Source organism: Natrix helvetica (assembly GCF_964273705.1).
Source record: "Natrix helvetica genome assembly, chromosome: 9".
In the NCBI taxonomy this organism is placed as follows: domain Eukaryota; kingdom Metazoa; phylum Chordata; class Lepidosauria; order Squamata; family Natricidae; genus Natrix; species Natrix helvetica.
Genome location: NC_138560.1, coordinates 27,486,304 through 27,507,852, shown reverse-complemented (window position 1 = coordinate 27,507,852; position 21,549 = coordinate 27,486,304). Strand labels below are relative to the sequence as shown.

Sequence of the window (21,549 nt, the reverse complement as noted above, 5' to 3'; positions counted from 1 at the left end):
CCCCAACTTCCCCTTCTACCCCCGTTTTCGGTATTTGGAGTTTGGCTTTTATTTGGAAGGGGCGGATAGGTGCACTCACCATTGGGTCGTCTTCTGGGTTTCCTTCCTCTTCCTCCTCTGAGGTGGCCAGGGCGTTTTCAGTGGCTCCGCTCTCTGCCCCTGCTGGCTGTTGTGCCAGATGACTTTTTTCTGGTGGTTTTCTGGGGGTTTTCTTGACTGTGCTGGCAGGTGGTTGGCGTGGTTGTGGAACTGGGGCTGGAGCCCAGCATGTAGATGCCCGGTGGCCAAGCTGACCACAACGGTAGCACTTTATTTTGGGGCCCCAGGAACGCGGGGTTGGCGGGAGCTTTTCAGTTTGCTGCCTCTGCGTTCGGTGGGCTAACGGTTTTTTTTCAGGGGTTCTGGTACCTGGGTTTGGATAGGTGTTAATCTCGTGGTCCAGTATGATTGCAGTGGTGTACCATTCTTGGATACGATCTGGGGTCCCCCTTACGGCACAAGCTTGTTTCAGTTTGGGATCTAAGGCCTTTTTGAACGTATAGATCAATAGTCTCTCTGGCCAGTAACGTAGTCTTCCAGCTATTCTCCGGAATTCCCAAACTAATTATTTGACCGGCCGACCCCCCTGTCGTAATTCCTGGATCTGGTCTTCAGCATCTACCTGTTGGGCCACATCGTAAAATCGGGCCCGCATCAGTTGGATGAACCCCGTTATGTCATCTAACTCAGGAGCTGCTTCTTCATGGAGTTCCGCTATCCATTGTGCTGCCTCTCCTTCATTCATCCCCTCTGCTATTTCTTGGATCAGTTCTCGATCCGTCAGGTATTGTGGGCCTACTTGGTCAACGTATGCCAACACTCGATTCATAAATTTTTAACGGAGAGTTGAAATAATGTCAGCGTTCCAAATATCATGCAGAATTAAATCATTGTCCAAGGCAAAGTAGTCCTTAAAACTCCAATTTAATAAGACAGGCATGTTGGCATTAAGCTGGTGAATTTCAACTCTAATGTACATCCGGTGAATTCACCCAGTTAAAAGTTCATCATTTTTCCCCACACCCCATAATTCATCACATGGTCCAATCTTCATCTTCCATGCTGGCATGTACACCCCTCTTCTTCCGGCCAGGTGTCGAGGTGCGGAGACAAAAGACGACCTTGAGCTTCTAAGAAATTCATAACAATACATTCCACAATCCTACTCCTTTCTATTCCCCCCTCCCAACTACTATACCAATGAAACAGCATAATATATATATGTTTTAATTATGTGGCAGGCCAAAGATCCTAAAAGGAACAGAATTACAGGCCTGACACATGTCTTAAGATTGCTAGGATCCCTAAAGAGTTAGAACAACCCAGATCTTAGGAAAATAGACACTCTATCCAAAAAGGTCCACTTCCTAGGTCTGTCAAGTGACCTCCTGGAGCAGGCAGGACTCAAGCAGGAAAAGGTGATCCTGCAAATAGCCTGAGAAATACATTAAGCAAAATAAAACAATATCACAAGAAGGGCTGTACCTCAGAAACAATTGGGAGAAAAATATAGTTTGAAGTATGTTGAACTTGATGAGAGCTTGGAAAATAAGCAAGAGAGGCTTGAACCCTTACAGTAGGAACACCAGTACAATTTAAGGCATAAATTGGTGAACTCCTGCCATGATTGGAAAATAATGTCTGAAGATTACAATTAATTGCAGAGGAACAGAAGCAATAGAAAGGGTGGAGGAGTTGGAATGTTGCCAAATTTTTTACTACCGGTTCGGGTGTGCATGCTTGCGTGCGCAACACTTCTGCACATATGCAGAAGGCCCTGGTGGGGGGAGCCTCCCACCGCCGCTACTACCTCTGGTAGGAATCCATGTTAAAAATAGCTAGTTTTATAAAAATAAAACAGAATAACATTATGGCACTGCAGCAAGAATGTGTTTAAAATCATTACAAGAAGGAATAAATGCAGTACAGTTTTAGAAGTTACTAAGCAAACAATTAATAAAATAAAGATGATGTTTTCTAAACCAAACACCAGATCTGTCAGCCACTCTAGGTAGTCAGACCATGAAAACTACTCCACAGGATGTCCACAACTACTTTTATTCAGACTGCCTATAACAGGAGTAGCTAATCTTTTTGTCCTCATGTGCCCCTCCCACACACAACCCCCCCCCCGTGCATGTGGAAGCTGTTACAGGTGTTACATCTGCCTTGTATGCAGCTTTACTGTTCTCTAGCATTCATCTCCATTGTTCAGTGATGCATTTCTTGCCTCTCTAGGATTTACCTCTACCTGCTACTGTGAGGCAGGTCTTGTTCCTGTTGGATGTATATAGTTATATTCTCAATGGCTTGTATAGTCTTTTAACTTCATTTTGATTAAACAGCACATGCTGCAGAGACCTGGAAATGCAGAGCTGCCAGCAGGAGGGGCACGTGCATGCGCGGTGGAGCTCAGCTGGGTCAACGGCTCGTGTGGCAGCAGAGAGGCCTCCATGTGCCACCTGTGCCATGCATGCCATAGGTTCACTGTCACAGACCTAATCTGTACTTGTACCTTTGTTTCTCCTGCCTAGGTGTCAAAGCTTGCTTCTCTGCACATTAAATTTCGTTTTTTTGGATAGGGGCCATGGTTCAAGTCTGTCAAGATCTCTCTGGATCCAGAGATCACTTCTGGTTTCCGGAGGCGTCCGCTGCTCGTTTCTCCAGTGGGCTCCCTTAGGGAGCACAGGGGGTCTTGGAGGGACTACCTGCCGTAGGGCGGCTTGTTGGAGCCCCCAGAAGTGGCGGCAGCCATCGGGGGGGTGTTCCAGTCTCACCTCAGGAGCCGGGGAGCGAAGGGGGGCGCATGGCGTAGCTGTCAGTTGCCTGCGCCTTCGACGAATGGATTCTGGAAGGAAATAATCAGAAGTTGCAGTGAAGTGCTGGACGTGAGAAGTTTGCCCTAATCTCTTTTAACACCATCTAATGGATGAGCAACAGCTACTCACAAGTTGTGGATTCAATCTATTTGAAGTTGCAAGATTGGAGGGTTGTTTTTTTTACCCCCCTCGGTTAAAGCGGCATTTGAACTATCTCTCATTCTCGGAATGGAGTGAGAGAGTAAAACGTTGAATTACCCACTTGTACTAACTATGAGAAAGATTTACATCACAATTGCAAGAAGTGATTCCTGAGCTGTTTTAAAAGCCTTATGGAAACTTTGAATGCTTTGCCCCCTGGTTCCCTGTGAGAGGCGGAGCCAAGATGGCCCACTTCCTTTTTCTTCTTCACTCTAATAAATGAACCTAGCCTTTTGAAACTACCTTTGAAGAAATGTCTGGCTTTATATTACTATGACCTCCCAAAGGACTTCTGGAGCCTCCCCTTGTTTTATGGTCTTTCAGGATTTGGATTATTTGACTCTCTTCTTCTGGCTTGGAGCTGTGACTGAGGATTAACATTCACTTCTGGGCTTGTCTGCCTCCTCGATATCACCCAACTGTGCACTCCACAGACGCCATTTCTTCTGTATAAGGATTTACACTTATCCCTGAGCTTAACAAATGGGGCCCAGAAAACCACCCCCGGGGAAGGCAGCCTCAGCGCCTGCCTCCTCTGCATCTAGCCCAACAACCCAACAGACAAAAACGTTATCATTCTTACAACAAGAAGTGGCTGGAGAGAGCACAAAGGACTTATCAGTTGCCCAAATGTTTCAGGCTATTATGAAGGGACAGGAAGAACTGAAAAAAGAACTGACAGATTTTAAAGAGCAGCTCAGAGATGCACAGCAGCAAACAATAGAAAATAAGCAGAGGGTTGGAGTACTGGAGGAGGATGTGGTATGGCTGAGGGAGGAGGTGAAGGCAACTCAGAAGGGGAATAGAGAACTGGAAAACTTCATGGTAAAGATGGAACTTGAAAGAATGTCCCTTTTTCTCAGATTCCAGAACCTACCCGAGATAGAAGATGAAGACCTTAAGGATATTATGTGTACAATCTTAGCATAATACATTAAGAGAGATAAAGAACAGTTGTGGTGGGATATGGACTTGGTTTATAGAATCAATTCAGAATATGCCAGAACACATAATGTTCCAAGGGAAGTCCATGTTAAATTTCTTAGGAAGACCACGAGGGATGAGGTTTTGGGAGCCCAAAGGGGGGGGGACCACTAAAATATAAAGATAAAGAAATTGCCATTCTTAAACAAATTCCCAAAAAAATAAGAGAAAAGAGGAGGAAGTATTCCTCCTTATCAAAGAAAATATATAATAAAGGAATTTGGTTTAGATGGTTATTGCCAGAAGGAATGTTGATTTTCTGGGAGGGAAATAGAATTAGAATTAATTCAGTTGTGGAGGCAGAGACCTTCATGAAAAAACACAATTCCCTCCTAGAGGATGAAACTATAAGAGGTAGTGAAAAAGGTGATAATATACAAGATATGAGGGAGGGAGGAGCTGCCAGGGGACAAGGGGGAGGGAGCAATACTGAAAAGACTCAGGTCACAAAAATAAATGCATTTTTCTTCCGGTTCCGGCGGCTGACGGCGACGGGCAAGTGTTTGCTCGCTCCGGCTCCCCGGTGGGCTTCCCCACTTCTTGGGGGGCACAGGACGCCCCGCAGAGGCATCCTGCCAGAGGGGCGGCACCACGGTGGATCCCTGAATTGGCGGCGGCCGGCGGGAGGTCCCCCCGCCTCGCCCAAGGCACCGGGGAGCAGATCGGAGGACGCGTGGGCGTCTTCGCTGAGAGGCTGTGCGGAGAATGAGCAAGCAGAAGGAAGCAGCTGCGGTGCGGTGCGGTGAGGTGCAGACCCCCCTCCACTCCCTTTACTGACTTGAAGAATTTGCCAGCAGTTTAAAACCTTTTCTTTCGGCTGACTTGAGAGGCGTGGCTGGAGGGAGGGGGATTTTCCCCCCCCTCGGACAGGCGGCTTGGAACAATTTTGCTCTCAGCCCCAGGGGAAGGAGGAGGGGGAAGAGCCAACAAATGATGCCACACCCTTTCTTAAAGTGATTTTCTTTGAACTTAACCTCATAATATACTGATGATCTGAAAACTTTGAGAACTTTGAAAACTTTGTTATGCCTCTAAACCCGAAGCTGGCAGGGCAAGATGGCACACTTCCGTTGTCTTCATGAACTGTGAAACCTGACTCCACTTTTAAAAATTCAGGCTTCCGGTCTTTGTCTCTGTGCTACTCAGATAAATCTCTTGTGGATTGCTACTCTTTGAACTCCCTGGAGTGAAAAACTTTGCTCTACTGCCAGGGTAATTAGAGAAACTCTCTTCTGCCTGGACCTCCTGCCTCCTGGACTCTTCTGGCTGCTCTGCCGTTCTGACTGTCCATTCTCTACACTGACTGAACTCTTTATTCTATAAACAATGCCTCCTAAAAGACCACCTCCTGGAAAGCCTGGCTTTGCTACCTCTGCCCCGACATCAGCAACTTCCAGCCCTGCTACACAATCAAAGATAACAGACCTGATGCAACCTAAAAGTACAGAGATGGACTTCCAACAAATGCTTCAGCAACTTTTATAGGGACAAGAGGAAATTAAGAAACAACTAAAGGAGATGAAAGAAGAAATTAAAGAGAATCAGGCCCAAATTTATAAGAACTCACAGAGACTGGACCTTCTGGAGGGTGGGGCGGCTGAGATGAGGGAGGGGGTGGAGGTGGTGCAGAAGGGAAACAAAGAGCTTGATACCCAACAGATGAAAACAGAGTTTGAGAGAATGTCCTTTTACCTTAGATTCCAAAATGTGATGGAAGCAGATGATGAAAACATAAGGGACATCATGACAAATATTTTGGCTGAATACATTCATAAAGAAAAGCAACAGATGGAATGGGAGATAGATCTGGTTTATAGAGTGAACTCAGCCTATGCTAGAACACACAACGTACCCAGGGAGGTACATATTAAATTCCTTAGAAAAAGCACAAGAGACGAAATTCTGGGTGCACAAAGGGGGCAAGCCTTGACATACCAAGATAGGGAAATAACCATCCTGAAGCAGATCCCCAAGAAAGTGAGGGGAAAAAGAAAAAAATATTCGCAATTAGCGAATAAATTATACCAGAAGGGGGTGTGGTTCAGATGGCTGATGCCTGAAGGTATGTTAATATTCTGGGAGGAGACAAAAATTAGAATCAATACACCCATAGAGGCACAGGCCTTTCTGGAAAAAAACAAAACACACCTAGAAAAAACAGAAGATCCTACTGTTGCGGCAGACTGTGGCAGGAAACCTCAGTCAGCCAAACATAGGACGCGAGACCACAAGGTAAAAGAGAAACAGGTTTTTAATGATGCATCAGAGTTCAGAGCGTTTAACACTGCAAAGTCTGAACTGTCCTGGGTAGGCCAGGACAGAACTTTAATACCCCTTCAGACGTTTTGGGGGTTCCATAGGCGTGTTTGTCCAAAGGAAAAAGGAAGGTCAAGGGGAGGTATATTTTAGATTCATCATCATCACAACTTTTACAGTAAAATGTTACAAATATGCTCCTTGACATTTAACAAAAACAGAAGTGAAGTTGTTGACTGCAAGAAAAGAGAAGTTGAAAATGCTAACATTATACAGAAAAACAGAAATAATATGTTAGCCTAGGCGATCTCTACATAAAGGTGATTAAAATGCTAAATGCCACTTCCTTATTTCTTATCTTACAACATCTGTTTTTCTGTGCCCTTCCATAAAGCGTTTCCTGAGCTCTGTGTCACTAAAATGTGTAATTTCCTATGCCAGCTACAGAAGTCCTTTTAATATGCAGACTTAATCCATGTTTTTATCAAGGAGTTTTATCAAGGAGTCTAGGGGCTCCTATACCCTTCAAATGAGGGGGTTATTTACCTGCTGCCTCATTCCCCCCTGTTGAAACTTCACCTGTATGTGATAGCTTACTGGGGAGTTTCATAAGCACCGTTGGGATCATCCCGAGTACGCCAGAGAGGGGGTTCCTCCTTTTCTTGCCGGAGCAAGGTGACATACTCACCTTCCAAGTCACACAGAGCCAAGGCCTTTACAGAGGCCTTTTTGTCGACCAGAAGTGAGAGACTGTTACTAATGGTTCTCACAAAAATGGGGAGGATGCAAGGCAGAATAACACATCCAGCGGCAATTAGGCCAATCAAAGCCACTATTGCCTGCAGTCCAGGGAGTTTGGGAAACCAAGACCCAAAAGCTGAGGAGAAGTCAAACCCTTTCCAATCCTGCCCCTCAAAGTGGGTAAGTTGCCTCATTTCAGTAGTCAATTGCTTTATAACTGAGCCAGTTTCATCTATTTGGAGACAACAGTTGGTAAGGTTAAATTTTCCACACACCCCACCCTCTTTGGCCAGCAGATAGTCCAGGGCCAGCCGATTCTGATATACAGCGGTCCTTAGTTTATCTGCTGTTGAGGCCAAAATGTTAAGTGACTTATCAATCCTTTCACCTGCTAGGTCCAACACTGCCTGGAGCCTAATGATGCAATTCAGCATATATATAGGAGTGCGATACCCCCAGGACCCATCCTCAGCCCATGTGGCCTTCCCATAGGTGCAAACAATACATTCCGAATCCCAGAATGTTTGTTCTTCGTATTGGGCCAGTTCTTTACAAGGGAAGTTGGAGAATGCATGTTTGGAGTCCCTCTTCTTCCTTTGAAGCCCTATGTGTTCATATAGAGGGACCCCTAAGACTTGGCGTTTTTGGATGGGGAGTAGAAAAAAAGAAGGTTTTATCCACCCCAGAACACATGACCCAGACCAATACGGTGGCAAGACCTCATAGGCAGTGTTGCCACAAATCCAATACATATTTGCAGGGGCAACCCATGGGCCCGGGAACTTAGGGTTGGAGCTAATGAAAGGAAGGAAAGTGCTGTTGAACTTTGGAGGGGCTGGCAAATCAGATGGCGATGTCCATTGGGTATAATTGACATCCCACGTACCTAGGCATATCAGATGGCCCACCGGGAATGACCCATTCCGGACAAAGCAATTTCGTCCCACCAAATTTGTGGTGAGCGTCCAGACTATGCCCGATGGATCAGTTCTGGCGGTGATATTGCCATCTTGACTCATGTTGTTATATACTTCGGGGCTAGTTTCCAAAGCTTCCCATGGCCACTGTTCTCCCATGTTGGTTCCTCCACACACAAAGCAGTTTTTAATTGCGAGGGACTTTGCAACGACCTCAGCCATTTCCACAAACAAATTGACTGCCTTAGTACTTAGAGGGAGAGGTTCTTCCAACTCTCGAAGGCTGTCATAAACTGACCATCCAAGAGACTTTATTTCCCCATCATTCTTAGTCTGGAGGCGAATGGTGATATAGGTAACAGGATCCCTCCCTGACCCCTCAATCCCAATACCATAACTAACCTGAGGGGGATGGTCTCGAGACACCTGGATCGATACCAGATTACTATCGGGGATCCTTTCAAACTTGGCAATATGCGGACAACCAGAATGTGTTCCTTGGCCTGTGTATTTGCATACACAATCCCAACCCGTACATACCATTCGGTTGTCACAAGGGCTGAAGTCATCAGGATTGCCCTTGTGCGGGTCCAGATTCCGTGGACATAGGTATTTGTGTGCAGATTGATAGACATTTCTCCAGCTACTGTCCCCACAGGTAATATGGACCGCTTTGTCCATGGCAGCGCACACATCAAAGACAACAGTCAGGGGTTGTGTTCCCTGCTTCAGGGCTACTGTAGAGTTTAGGTAATAGAGCCATGAGTGTTCCTGAGAGGTGAGGCCGAGGCCTGCCCAAACAGAAACATTCATCCGCACAGGGAGTTCTGGATTATAGCACACCAAATCAGTTCCCTGCAAACAGTAACTGTACATGGTACCATTGGAGGTGCACCCTGTGGCCTGGGGTACACAATTTGGAGGGGCCTCAGTGTGGTAGATCAGGGTTTCAATGGTGCGAGCCCCTACCCATGCCTTTTTCATGCAAGGTGTGCAGCTGTCCAAACCTTGGGATTTTGGAAGGTAGCAGATGATACCGGTGGAACCCTGGCATCTTTTGTATACCTGGGGCTTTAGGGGGACCTGAGTACAGTTTCTAATGCCAGCCCGTCCCCTACATATTTTTACCTGAGGGTGATCCTTCCCAAAAGTGCAGTCCGGCAGTGAAGCAGTTTCAGGCGAAGTACTGCACTCTTGGGGCAGGCCCAATTTAAACTTAAAAATGTTTTTACCTTGGCCCGTCATGCATGAAATGCACTGAGGGAGCTCCTTGGGTATTACTGTCAGATTTGAGTTAGCCCAAGCTCTCTTGACCTCATCAAGTGAGGCCCTGTCTGGTGGACCTGCATGTTCCCCCTCGGTAATATGTATAAGGGTGTTTCCCTGGGGGGTCCTAAATTCATTCATGGGGGTGGTTTTAACTCGGGTGTGTTTGCTTTTGTCAAGTTCCTTCGTCTCTTGCACGTGTTTGCTCATGAAATTGGTCAACCAGGCTGACATGTGTTTCTAAAGGGTGTGGAGGTCCTTTTTAGTGGATTCTTTACTAGTAGGTGTGACTTTGGCTCGTTTATGTCTAGTATGTCTGATACCAGAAATTGGTACCTGAGTGGGCCTTAGCAAGTGACACATGATGGATGAGTTGTAAATATCATTGGGGGCCCATTTTGTACCATTGGGGTCTATTCTGCATTGCCAAAAGTTAGTCTTTTCATACTCACAAGGGGAGAGCCCTTCCTCCTTATGGCATTCAGGGAACCAAGAATCACTATGAAGGAACTGTTTTCCCCCTGGACCGTACACGAAACACTCCTCACAGGGTGGAAAGGGGCCCGGTCCCATAGTTTCGTATACGGGGCGTGTCCCATTCCCCCCTGTTGGAGGATCAATCGACTCGGGGAATCCCTCCGGCAGGACCAGAGGAGGGTCCTGGGCACGCAAAAGTCGGTACAAATACATAGAGTTAATTACAATAGAAATTAAAAGAAGGACGACTACCACCCAGACGGTGGGCCTAAGGCCTCGTCTGATCCAGGCCGTTTGGCGCAGGCGCTGGGTGGCCTCCATTGAGCTATTTGGAGCGCCGGGATGAGCGAAGAGTCCACGGGAGACGTCGTAAGTTGCCCGTGCAATGGGTGACCGTGCCCGGTAGATCACCTGCAGGGGGTGGAGAGCGTTGGTCACCTGTCCGTAGAGAGACAGCGTCCCGAGTGTCGTCAAGAGAGGTGACAGTCCTCAAGTCGGGGTCCCGATGACGACGCAAAGTGAGCTTCAAGGGATCGTGTGGGTCGCTGGCAGCGTGCCACTGGGAAGGTGCTGCCAACTTAACTCGTGACCAATGGATCCACGGTTTGATTTCAGCAACCTTAACAGCAAGGGGAGAACATATGACAACAGTATATGGTCCTTTCCACTTGGGGCCCAATGGTTCCTTTTTCCAGTCCTTGACCCAGACCTCCTGGCCAGGGTGGAAGGCATGGACCGGAGTGGCAACAACATAGGGCCGACAGGCCAATACATATTTTTGCAATTGGAGGACTATGGCATTCAGGGCTTGTAATTGTTTAATTTTAATGGAGTCAGCTATCTGAGCGGTCGGGTGCAAGTTAGGGGCCAAGAGGTTGGGGACCCGCCCATACAACAGCTCGAAGGGCGAGAGACCAAGACCCTTGCTTGGAGCACAACGAACCGCCAAGAGAGCCATAGGCAGGGCATCTGGCCACTTAAGGTGGGTTTCTTGGCAAATTTTAGCGACCTTGTCCTTAATAGTGCGGTTCCGTCTCTCGATAAAACCGCCAGATTCAGGATGGAACGACGAATGCAGCTTCCAGGTGATCCCTAAGATAGAAGCCACCTGTTGCGTGGCCTTATGAATAAATTCCGGGCCATTGTCAGAAGAAATACGAGACGGGAGGCCATAACGAGGAATTATAAGACACATGAGGGCGCGTGTCACCTCGAAGGCCTTCTTCGTCCTAGTGGGGACACATTCAGGCCAGCCAGTATAAGTGCATGCTAAGACTAACATGGCATTGTATGGACCTGACCTAGGCATGTCTGTGAAGTCAATCATTAAGGAGTCAAAAGGATAGGATCCCCTTGGTTGGTGTCCCTGGGGAAGAGAAGGACCTTGTCGAGGGTTATTGGCAGCACAAATTTGACATCTGGCACATACACTAGCTGCCATGCTAGGAAGGTGCTCAATGTAGACTTCTCTGGCCAAAGCATTTTGTAGGGCAGTCTTCCCCAGATGTAGGTTTCTATGAAGGGAGGTAACTGCTTCCCATGCCAAATGTTGAGGAACAAAAACTCTGTTGTCAGGTAAGACCCACCATCCTTCCTGAAGATGGGCTCCTATGGCTATGGCCTGTTGGATTTCTTGGTTCGAATATGAAGGTGGATGGGATGAGTCTGGGGTCCACAAGGTAAGGCATGTAGCTTGTAAGTTCATAGGGAGGAGAGCAGCGGCACGGGCCGTGCGGTCAGCTTTATTGTTGCCTCGCTCAGTGTCCGTGGTGCCTTTCTGATGTCCCCTTACATGCATAACGGCCACCTCCTTAGGTGCCCAGACACTGTCCAATAACCTCAGAATCTGTGGGCCATATTTAATATCTTTTCCTCCTGCCGTGATAAGCCCCCTTTCTTTGTAAAGGGCCCCATGGACCTGTACAGTGAGGAAGGCATATTTGGAGTCTGTGTAAATGTTGACTCGGAGGCCTTGAGCTAATTCCAGAGCCCGTGTGAGAGCATGTAGCTCAGCCAATTGAGCGCTGGTGCCTGGGGGAAGGGGCTCTGCTTCCCATACCTCCTCGAGAGTGACAATTGCATAGGCAGCCTTGCGGGTTCCCTCATGGAGAAAACTGATGCCATCTGTGTACAGAGAAGCATCGGGGCGAAGGAGGGGCTCATCCTTCAAGTCGGGGCGACTGGCATAGGTCTCAGCAATGGTTTGTAAACAATCATGGGTGGTTTGGGCATCAGGTTCAGGTAGAAGAGTAGCTGGATTGAGGGCGTGCGATTGGATCAATGTGACAGCAGGATTGTGAGTAATCAGGCCTTGGTATTTGAGCATCCGTGGATTTGTGAGCCATTGATGGCCTTTTCGGTCCAAGACAGCCTTAAGGGCATGTGGGGTGTATATGTTCAGGTCCTGGCCAAAGGTCAATTTATTGGCCTTGTGGGTAAGGAGGGCCGTGCCAGCAACAGCTTTAAGGCAAGCAGGCCATCCTTTTGCTACAGGGTCCAACTGTTTGGACAAATAGGCCACAGGACGGTGCCAGGTACCAAATTTCTGAGTTAACACTCCCACAGCCATATTCTGTTTTGTGTCCACAAACAAATGAAACGGCTTGTCCAAATCCGGAAGGCCCAAGCTGGGTGCTTGGGTAAGAGCCTGCTTAAGCTGCAAGAAGCTGGCCTGTTCCTCTTTTCCCCATTGCATAGGTTCTTTTTCATGTCCTCTTGTGGCATCATACAATGACTTAGCTAATAGGGCAAAATTAGGGATCCAAATGCGACAGAAGCCTGCTGCCCCCAGAAAGCCTCTCAGCTCCTTGCGATTCTTGGGGATTGGTAATTGGCAAATGGCCTCTTTCCGTTCATGCCCCAATGCCCTTTGGCCTTGTTGTATATCATAGCCCAAATATCTGACCTCTGTTTGGACTAACTGAGCCTTCTTCCTAGAAGCCTTGTATCCCCTCTCCATTAACAAATTCAACAGAGCTGATGTGTTTTTGTGACAGTGCTCCTGGTTGTGTCCGGTGACTAATAAGTCGTCTACATATTGAAGCAATACATCAGGCCGAGGGATTTGTAATGACTCAAGGTCTTTTGCCAGGGCTTCTCCAAACAGAGTGGGGGAGTTCTTAAAACCTTGTGGGAGACGAGTCCAGGTGTACTGTTGCTTGCGACCCGTGACAGGGCTTTCCCACTCAAAGGCAAACAAGTGTCTACTCTTGCGATGTATGGGGATGGAAAAGAAGGCATCTTTCAGATCAATGACGGAAAACCACTTAGCAGTTGGAGGAATCAGACCCAACAGTACATATGGGTTTGGAACAGTCGGATGTATGGTAACTGTAGCCAGGTTCACGGGGCGTAGATCTTGCGCCAAGCGAAAACGACCCTCACCCTTAGGGATAGGCAAAATCGGGGTGTTCCATTTGGAGTCAGTGGGAACCAGAATATGGTTGTCCAAATACAGATCAATGACTTCTTGGATGGCTGCCACTATGGGTCTGGGGTAGGGTCTTTGACGAATCCTGACAGGGTTTTTAAAGGGGAGCTCTTCCACTATGATAGGTGGGTGATGAGCTGCAAAGCCAGGGGGGTTGTCCTCTGCCCATAATTCGGGGACCTTGAATTCACGCCACTTTTCTCCTGGTACTTGCATGATGGTCATAATTCTCCAAGCCTCCTCCCGGGGCACTTCCAAATTTACCTGCCCATATTTAAGATCCATCTCCCCATCTTCAGTAAAGAAGATCTGAGCACGTAGTTTGCAAAGTAAGTCTCGGCCCAACAAGGGGAGTGGGCATTCGGGCAAATACACAAATTGATGAAGAATGGACTTTCCTCCCGTTTTACAAAGCAGGGGCTGTAGGAGTGAACGCTTCTGAGGGCCTCCTGTGGCCCCTTGGATGTTGATAGATTGATTAGAGAGGGGGCCCAAGAGTTTGGTAAGCACGGAGCGGGTAGCCCCTGTGTCAACAAGGAAGGGAATTTCTGTGCCCCCAATTTTAATACGGACCATAGGTTCAGGGAGGCTGCTGGAACCCGGTCGGTTTCAGTCTTCCTCTTCTAAGTGGCCCAACTGCATAAGGGGGGCAGGGGGAAGGAAGCCTCTTCTGCCTCCACGCCCCCGGTTAGTGGGGCGGAGACGAGGGTCTCTGGGTGGTCTGGGTCGTCCAGATCCTCTTGCTGGTCCCTCTGCGCCATCCCTAGCCTTTTGGGGGCACTCCTCCCTCCAGTGTCCATATTGATGACAGTAAGCACATTGATTGCGTCCCAAGGGCCCTCCACTCTCTCTTCCTCTCATTCTTCCTTCTCCTGGTGGCAGTGTCATGAAGGCAGCTGCCAGAAGTTCAGCCTTACGTTGCATTTTGGACTCTTTCTTCTTCTCCTCCACAGCTTCTCTGTTGACAAACACCTTGCGGGCCACTTCCACTAGCTCACTCATGGGCTTGCCCAAGGCACCTTCTAGCTTTTGAAGCTTCCGACGGATGTCTGAGGCGCTTTGGGAAATGTAAGCCATAGCCAACATGCGAGCATTTTCAGGCGAAGTGGGGTCTATGGGAGTATACATTTGGTAGGCATCAATGAGTCTGGTATAGAATGCCTCGGGGCTTTCATTTGGTTCCTGATGAACGAGGGAGGGCTTTGACATGTTGGTAGTTGGTTTGCCATCCATCCGGATGGCCCTGACAATTAACTGCTGAAGTTGACGCAATTCAGCCATCTGGCGGGGCTCATAAGGGTCCCAATGGGGATCCTGAGATGGAAAACGTCTCTCAATAAACTGGGCCAAAGTGGTATGAGCAGGGACATCAGGCTTCAAAATCTGGCCAATTGCTATTCGGATCTTTTCCCTTTCTTCTGGGTTGAACAAAGTGGCAAGCAGCTGTTGGAGATCCCTCCAGTTTGGGTTGTGGGTGTCCATGATAGTTTTAAACAGGTCAGCCACATCATTTGGCTTTTCACTAAAGGGTCCATAATGGAGCTTCCAATTAAGGAGGTCTGATGTAGAAAAAGGAACGTGCTGAAACAGAGGACTGGTCAGCACTTTGGTAGGGTCATCTCGATCCACTAGGAGTTGATCCACCCTTCTCAAGGGGGCCGTAAGGGCTGTTTCAGTTTTTCTTGCCCTGGTACGGGTAGAAATGGGGGGATCCTGACTTTCCCTCATGGGTATGCCTCCACTTGCTTCCATCCATTCCCCCTCTTCTGCTTCTTTTTTTGCTTCTGGGGATACTGGTCTTTCAGAGGGAGCCAGATCCTGGGAGCCTTTGAAAGAGCTGGTGGCTGAGAGTAGGGGGGCTAGGTCATCCAGCCTTTCTTCCATCCATGTAACCCCCGAGGTTCCGCTTGAGCTTATGCTGCGTGGACGGGCACCTGAATGGTGCACTTGGGGCACTAACGCAGGCACCAGGGGTGGCCTGGCCACAGCCAATCGAGGTGCCTCCACCTGAGAGACTTCATAAGGTGGGGGATGGGGCACTTCTTCTGGAGCACTGGCCACTATGGGAGGAACCACTTTTATTTTCGGGCGTTTCAGCGTCAGTGTACGAGACAGCATAACGTTGACTGCTTTGGCTTGGCATTTTTTCATCCAGGGAGGGGGTCTTCGCACCAGGAAATACCACACATCTATGTAAGGAGCCTGGTCAGGGTGGCCTAATTCAGGATGAAACACCAACTGATGAACTTTTAAAGTAATTTGGGGATCAAATGTGCCTGTGGCTGGCCAATCAAAGCCAAAAGTGGGCCATTCGGAAGTGCAAAATACCCTGAGTTTGTGCCTACTCCACCTGATGCCATAGTCCTGAGACATAAATTCAGCCTTAAAATGGTCTAACATACATTGGAGGGGGGTCTGGGGTGTACTTTCACTGCCACCCATGGTCCTCCCGGGGCCCCAGACAAAACAAATAGCTTTCACTCACACGTCCGACCCACGGTCCCGGTTCACCACGGCCACCAATGGGAACTGCGAACGTAACACCTTTACACACACACAAACAATCGTCCGACCCAGGGAGCCCGATCACCAGGGTCACCGTAGGGAACTGCGGACGCTCACGCACCTGCTACTGGCCCAGGGTGCCCGATCAACAGGGTCACCGTAGGGAACCGCAATAGCCTCAGAAAGCACTCATGCTTAGACAATCCACCCAGAGGTACCTGTTCAGTTAGCGTCGGGGGATCAGCCCGTGCCTCCGGTTCACTAAGGAATCCGGGCGTTCTGGTCCGGCTCTTTAACAAGTCCGGGTCAACTTCAGGGGAGAGGGGTCCCGCAATACTTGCCTGTCTGAATCCCCTTGTCCCAGCCGGCCGGCGTCTGTGAGCTCCTGGTCTCTGGTCCTTTTCTCGTGGTTCTTGGAGTCATCAGCCGCAGGTGCCGCGGCCCCCCCAGTCCTCTGGAAAGCCCCTCAGAACAAAGGTCCGTTGGCGCCAGGGGGAAGTCCCTAGGAGCAGCCGGGCGAGCGGCACCGGGGCCGACACACCAGAGGGTCCCAAAAACCCCTCACAGTCCCGGCTCGGAGTCGCCAGAAATGTTGCGGCAGACTGTGGCAGGAAACCTCAGTCAGCCAAACATAGGACGCGAGACCACAAGGTAAAAGAGAAACAGGTTTTTAATGATGCATCAGAGTTCAGAGCGTTTAACACTGCAAAGTCTGAACTGTCCTGGGTAGGCCAGGACAGAACTTTAATACCCCTTCAGACGTTTTGGGGGTTCCATAGGCGTGTTTGTCCAAAGGAAAAAGGAAGGTCAAGGGGAGGTACATTTTAGATTCATCATCATCACAACTTTTACAGTAAAATGTTACAAATATGCTCCTTGACATTTAACAAAAACAGAAGTGAAGTTGTTGACTGCAAGAAAAGAGAAGTTGAAAATGCTAACATTATACAGAAAAACAGAAATAATATGTTAGCCTAGGCGATCTCTACATAAAGGTGATTAAAATGCTAAATGCCACTTCCTTATTTCTTATCTTACAACATCTGTTTTTATGTGCCCTTCCATAAAGCGTTTCCTGAGCTCTGTGTCACTAAAATGTGTAATTTCCTATGCCAGCTACAGAAGTCCTTTTAATATGCAGACTTAATCCATGTTTTTATCAAGGAGTTTTATCAAGGAGTCTAGGGGCTCCTATACCCTTCAAATGAGGGGGTTATTTACCTGCTGCCTCACTACAACAGATATGCAGGACTTGGGAGGGGCTGGAGCTCTGTCGGCGGGGGGAGATGGGGCAATACCAAGAAAGCTCAGATCACAAAAATGAATAAGAAAATATTTTTGACATAAACCGATCGAAAGTACCAATGGAATTAACATGTGGACTATATACTACTATGTATTAAACTGATTGAAAGTACCAATGGAATTAACATGCTGACTATATATGACTATGTATTAATGATTTTTACTTAGATGTATACTATGAGTTTGGAGGGAGGGGGCGCCTACCACACTTTGCAACTGCCAAAATTTGTATACCTTTTCCACTACCTTTTCCCTTGTAAATTTAAAAAAAACCAATAAAACTTTGTTTAAAATAAATAAATAAATGCATTTGAAATATTATTGTAATTGTTGATATATTAGAAAGTGGTAAAAGAGATGATTGAACGTATGGTTGATACAATGTATAACAAGATGCTGTTTTTGCTTATCTTTTATCTTTTGTTTTTCTTTCTGTAAAAGTTGTGAGATTTGGGGAGATTTCTACTTTCAGCACGATGCAGCTGCCAAACTTTTTTGTATATCCACCTACCCTTCCCTATAAATGTTTAAAAACCAATAAAATTCTTTAAAAAAAAAGATCTCTCTGGATCCTGAGCTTGTCTTCTGGGGTGTTGGCTATTCCTGCCAGCTTAGTGTCATCTGCAATTCTATTCCCTCATCTAAGTCATTTATGAAGATATGGAAGAGTCCTGGGCCTGAAACAAAACCTTGTGGTACCCCACTGCCTACTTCCCTTCATGTGGATATTAATACCATTAAGGACTACTTGCTGAATACAGTCTGTCAGTCAGTTACAAATCCATCTGATTTTGATGCTCTCTATCCCTCTTTTTTCTAACTTACCAAGAAGTAGGTTGTGGTCTACCTTGTTGAATGCCTTGCTGAAGTCTAAGTATACTATGTCCACAGCATTTTGGTGGTCTACTAATTTTGTTACTATGTTGAAGAATGAACTTCAGAACAGTGTCTGGATGTTCTAAACTTGTGGGATATTCTAGTCCTTGCTGCATTAGCAATGTAGCCTGCACATCTCCATCAAGATCATCTTTCTTACTGTCTACAAAAAGTAACAGTTAATAATCATTGTGTGAGGATTATAATTTTCCTGATGTCTTTCAAGACAGAACCTACCAAACCCAACCCTTCTTGCTGAGTACTTCCTCCATCAGAGTACAGAAAAGGGCACAGGAGGACTAGTTATCCTAGACTAATTCCAGACTTACCAAGAGCACTTACAAAAAGGTAAGTGCAATTTTACATTGCAATAGAGGCTTTCAAATCCTAGGAAGAGGAGTTCAAATTGTTCTACATTGGCCAGATCTCACTTTGCATGCTGTACACTGGTACCAAATTTAAAATTCGTACAAAGACATACTGATGTAACTGAAAATATTTAGCTTTGAAAAGGGAAGACAAAAAAGCTGAAAGGAACACAGTGAAAGGCCAAGGTCCACTATTCTATGTCTTGCATCAGAATCCAAGACATAGAATAGTGGATTCCAGTATCCAGGGGGGGGGGGGAAGCTTACAGTATTGTTCCTTGCAGTAACAATCAAATAAAGAGTCTTTACAATAACAAGGCAGCTACAGTAAGAAAATAATAATAATGATAATAATGATAATAATGATGATAATGATGATAATGATGATAATGATGATAATGATGATAATGATGATAATGATGATAATGATGATAATGATGATAATGATGATAATAATGATGATAATAATAATAATAATAATAATAATAATAATAATAATAATAATAATAATAATAATGAAAAAACTTGGTTATGGTTAACAACAGGTACATTAAAGAAAGAAACAGAGTCACTAATCCTGGCTGCGCAAGAACAAGCTATCCGAACAAATGCCATTAAGGCCAAAATCGAAAAATCCTCTGATGATGCCAAATGCAGACTCTGCAAAGAAGTTGATGAAACTGTTGACCACATACTCAGCTGCTGTAAAAAAATCGCACAGACTGATTATAAATTGCGGCACAATTCAGTAGCACAAATGATACACTGGAATTTGTGCAAAAATTATAATATTAAAACAACAACAAACTGGTGGAAACATAAGCCTGAAAAAGTCACCGAAAATCAGATGGTCAAGATCCTGTGGGATTTTCGTATACAAACAGACAAAATACTAGCGCATAACACACCAGACATCACACTGGTTGAGAAAAAGAAGGTTACAATCATAGACATCGCAATACCAGGTGATAGCAGGGTTGAGGAGAAGGAACATGAAAAAGTCACGAAATACCAGGACTTAAAAATTGAAATCCAACGATTATGGCACAAACCAGCAGTGGTAATTCCAGTGGTAATTGGCACACTGGGTGCTATTCCAAAAGCACTGGAATTACATTTAAAACAGTTAAAACTTGACAAAATCACCATCAGTCAAATGCAAAAAGCTGCACTGCTTGGATCTGCACGTATATTACGAAAATACGTTACGACGTCCTAGGCCCCTGGGTGGGGCCCGACTAGTAATCAATGCCAAATCCGGCGAATCAACTGGCCGCTGTGATACAATCGTATAGTAGTAGTAGTAGTAGTAGTAGTAGTAGTAGTAGTAGTAGTAGTAGTAATAATAATAATAATAATAATAATAATAATAATAATAATAATAAGTCGCGAAATACCAGGACTTAAAAATTGAAATCCAACGATTATGGCACAAACCAGCAGTGGTAATTCCAGTGGTAATCGGCACACTGGGTGCTATTCCAAAAGCACTGGAATTACATTTAAAACAGTTAAAACTTGACAAAATCACCATCAGTCAAATGCAAAAAGCTGCACTGCTTGGATCTGCACGTATATAACGAAAATACGTTACGACATCCTAGGCCCCTGGGTGGGGCCCGACTAGTAATCAATGCCAAATCCAGCGAATCAACTGGCCGCTGTGATACAATCGTATAGTAATAATAATAATACTGAATTGCTTACCATCAGAAAAGGAAACATATAGGGCTGCTTCCTGTTCAATCTATACCCTGACTAATAAGATCTGGAAGAATTAAAGGCTAGAGTCAAAATTATGTGCATGACACTATCTTACTTGCAGAAATCAAAGAAGACTCAGGAAAGAACATTTCAAAAGCAAAACAGGAGTATGAAAGGCAGGCATTTACTGTATTTTTTGGAGTATAAGACGCACCTTCTCCCCCCAAAAAAGAGGGTGAAAATTTATAACGAATGTTTCCCCCCCCCAGCCCAGCTCCCCCAAGGTCAAAAACACAAGGCATGGAGGCAGCAATGGTCTGTGGCAATCCCTGGCTGATTGGGGATATTCTGGCAGTCCCGATCCATCCACTAATCAGCTGTGCTGAAACAAGCTGCAATAAGTGCTGAAGCTCACCTGGTTGGTCAGTTTGCAGCAGCAATCACATTCAGAAAGCATACCCAAGTAACTGATTCAGCAGGATTTAAAATAATAATAATATACAATACATTACCAAAAGCAGGTTTTCCAAGGTAGCAGTAAATACAAGCAAAACACAAGCAGTTTCACTTTCAGTTATTGGCTAAGCCGGGCTCCTTCCTGTCTCCTTGTTGCTCACACAGCAAATTTGAGTCCAAATAGCCCTCATTGGCTGACTTAGTTGCTATGCCTATTCATTAGCTGACCTTGTTACCATGTGTCAGCTGAATACCATGGATGCTGGTAGGCAGAGGCAGAATTTTTTTTCTTCTTATTTTCCTTCCCAAAAACTAAGATGTGTCTTATACTCTGGAACATCATCCAAAAAATACAGTAATTATGAAATTATATAAGTACAGGTAGTCCTGTAGAGGTACAGGTGCTCCTAGGCACAGGGGGAGGGGGGAGGAGGAGGAGGAAGAAGGAGAAGGAGAAGGAGAAACAGCAGCAGCATTGGACAATAGACTCAATGGCACAGAGAATAGGGATCTTTTCTTTACTTGCTATGCAGCAGAGACTGGGCTGCCATTTGCCAAGGATTTTAACTTTCCTGAGGCTGGTGATTGGAGCTGCTGGCTACAAGTGGGAAGTCAGAGAGACAAAGAAGATTAAGGTAGTGGCCTACGCACCTAATTACGTGCAAATCATATATCTATAAACCAATATAGCAATATACATTCTGGGTTAGTGCGCTTCAGATTGTGATTTTATTTTATTTCAAACTGACTGGCTAAGTTCAATGTAATAGTTGTTTTGCACCTGTCTTTCGCAGTACTCTTTTCAAATTTGGATACTGTCCCCTTTGTAAACAAATTACTAGTCTACATAGACAGATTACCTATCTAGAATCTCTAATCTGTGCTCTCCAAGCAAAAATTAGGTGTCCAATTCAGCCATTCCACTCTATGGAGATGTCCCACTTACAGCCCCCTATACCATAAAGATCCTGCAAGAGAAGAGCAGTCTGGACAACCGTGGAATCTGGCAGGGTGAGAGCTGTGAACCATAACCACAAAGCTTTTGCTGTGACCCAGCATAACAGATGTAGCACTCTTGCTGACCTTAATGGGGACACTAAAGAGACAGGTCAAGGTAGTTGTGATAATGATGACTCAAACAAGCAGGAGATCGTGGTCCAAAATGAAGAACTTACTTCGGAAAGGCGAAATGGGGAACCAGGTAT

The 21,549-nt window shown here is 46.1% G+C and overlaps 1 protein-coding gene across 1 annotated transcript in view; it reads right to left on the bottom strand.

Annotated features, from left to right (window-relative positions):
• LOC309396890 (uncharacterized protein) overlaps nt 1-21,549 on the bottom strand; it is a 393,556-nt gene that overhangs the window by 8,945 nt on the left and 363,062 nt on the right. The window lies entirely within an intron of this gene.